This window comes from Apis cerana, unplaced genomic scaffold (genome assembly GCF_029169275.1).
Source record: "Apis cerana isolate GH-2021 unplaced genomic scaffold, AcerK_1.0 scaffold3_AcerK, whole genome shotgun sequence".
NCBI lineage: Eukaryota > Metazoa > Arthropoda > Insecta > Hymenoptera > Apidae > Apis > Apis cerana.
This window is the reverse complement of record NW_026893561.1, coordinates 170,001-172,500: the sequence shown is the minus strand read 5'-3', so window position 1 is coordinate 172,500 and position 2,500 is coordinate 170,001. Positions and strand designations below refer to the sequence as shown.

Below are 2,500 nucleotides of genomic sequence, written 5' to 3'. Positions count from 1 at the left end.
AAGTCTGCGAAGCGCGCAACCGAGACATCGGATATGGATTGCGAGAATCCGCGATCCTTCTACCTAAAAAGGAAGGTATCGTCCGGCGAGGAGTCCGAACAGGAATACTCGGGCCCCGTACAATCAAAGAGGAAGATAAAGTCGCGACGGAAGAACGGAAGTCCCGGGAAAGAATCAGCCATTATATCGGAAGAATCTCGGGACGAAATAAACGAATTAAAAGAAATCCTATCCTCCCTCAAGATGAGAACAAGCGCAGAAAAAGCTTACAAGGAAATACTCAACATCCTTTCAGACCCCGAGAACAGTATCCCGAAACGGGTAATGGGACAGATTACATCAAAGGTGACGAAAATTCACACGCTCCTCCAACGAAGTTTAATTTATAATAGCAATCTGGAGGGTCAGGTATTAGCGTTAGGAGCAAAACAGACCCAACAAATGCAAGAAGCGGTGGAAAAAACGGTTGAAAGAGCCATGCAACGACAACCGGGCAAACCTAACATGACATACGCGGAACGCGTGGGCGTGCGTTCCGGGATTGCGGCGCTCACGAACACGAAACGGAATCCGCCAAACTCCATAACGATAACCCTTCCGACACAGGAGTCGCGAGTAGCTCCGAGAAAACCAAGGAAGCCGTATTAAAATAGTCTCGCCCGTGGCGGAAAACTCAAGGTCAAACATGTGAAGAAAATTAGTGGCAATGGGATCCTCGTAGAAACGGCAGGTCAAAAGGATCTCGCGACTCTTCTCGAGCACCCAAAGCTGAGAGAGGCTGGTTTCGTGGTCGGTGTCCCGGCGAAGAAAAGCCCACGAGTTATAATATACGATGTTCCCAGAGCCAACAACGACGAGGAGACAATGAAAGCCATTATAGAGCAGAACTTAGACTCGAACACGAAAGAAATGTTCCGCCGACAAGTAAGGCTAGCATTCAAGACGGGTGACAGGAAAAAAGAAAGATGCAACTGGGTGCTCGAGACCTCCAAGGAAGTGCGCGAAATTCTCATTAAAAAAGAACGGATCTACATCGGCTGGAACTGCTGCAGAGTACAGGACTACATAGTAGCGACGAGATGCTACAAGTGTCACAGCTTTGGTCACACAGCCAAATATTGCCGGAACGACAAAGAAATCTGCGGTCACTGCGCGGAAGAAGGCCATGCCTTCAAAAACTGCCCTAATAAAAACAAAAGCCCAGTCTGCCACAACTGCAAGAGAGGTGGAAAGACATCATCACACCCCGTGACGGATAAAGCCTGTCCCTGTTATACCGCGGCTCTGAATCAGGTCTTGCTGCGAACGGACTATGGCCAGTAGAACCAACGAAGATGTACGCGAGCTACGTCTGGCCCAACTCAACATGCGGAGAGCACAGTGCGTTACGCTCGAGATCGCGCGGGTCATGGATGAGGAATGCATAGATATCCTGCTCATGCAAGAACCGTATAACCCGAGGGGGAAATTCATCGGATTCGGGCGGCGCGTGCTCGTGGTCTCCGGAGGCAAACCAGGCACCGCGGTCATGGCCGGAATAGCGATCCGTAACCCCAAGATCACGGCGACCAAGCTGACTCACCTGTGTGACGATCACTGCGTGTGTGTAGAGGTGATCGGACCCTTCGGACGAATGTATCTCGCAAGCATCTATTTTCAGTGCTCCGATAGCGTTGGACCATACATCAGGAAAATAGAAGAAATCGCGTCCACGCTTCCCGGAGAGAAACTGATCATCTCGGCCGACGTAAATGCAAGATCGCCTCTGTGGCATTGCAGTCATGCGGATACCCGTGGCGAGGAGATCGAGCTTGCTCTAGCGAGCCTCGATCTCACGGTGCTGAACGAGCCGGGATCAGCCCCCACCTTCCGCTCGCATTCGGGCGCCTCGACTATCGATATTACTCTCGCGTCCCGAGGCGTTCTGAAGCTCGTCAGGCGGTGGTCTGTCGTGGAGGAATGGACAACCAGTGACCATAACGTTATACTGACGAGTGTGGCTCCGCAGCGAGGACAGCAGTATCAACCGCCACTCCCCAGATATAACACGAGAACGGCGGACTGGGGAAGGTTCCGAAGGCGTATCGAAGAGTTGCGGAGCGGGGGACGTCTGAACGCCGAAATCCACTCGGCCGAGGGAGTCTCCTCCGCGGCAATTGCCCTGCGAGACACCATCATCGAGGCGTGCAACTACGCGATGAAGCCGAAGAAGGCGCACGTGAAGTCAGTGACATGGTGGACAGAATCCCTGACCAAGCGCAAAAGAAGGATGTACGTTGCAAGAAAAGCGTTCCAGACGGAGCGTACCCCCGAACTCAGGGAGAAAAGAAGAACCGTATATTTGAACATTCGGCGGGAGTACAAAACGGAAATCGAAAAGGCCAGACGAGAAAGTTGGCAGCGATTCGTCACCGAAGAAGGGAACCGTGACCCATGGGGTGTGATTTACAAACTCTGCAGTAGGAAGGTTGCGCCAGAGGCCGTCGTTGCAACGCCGAGA

General features: G+C 52.3%; 1 pseudogene; it reads left to right on the top strand.

Moving 5' to 3' along the window:
- LOC133667739 (large subunit ribosomal RNA) overlaps nt 1-2,500 on the top strand; it is a 9,607-nt pseudogene that overhangs the window by 3,546 nt on the left and 3,561 nt on the right.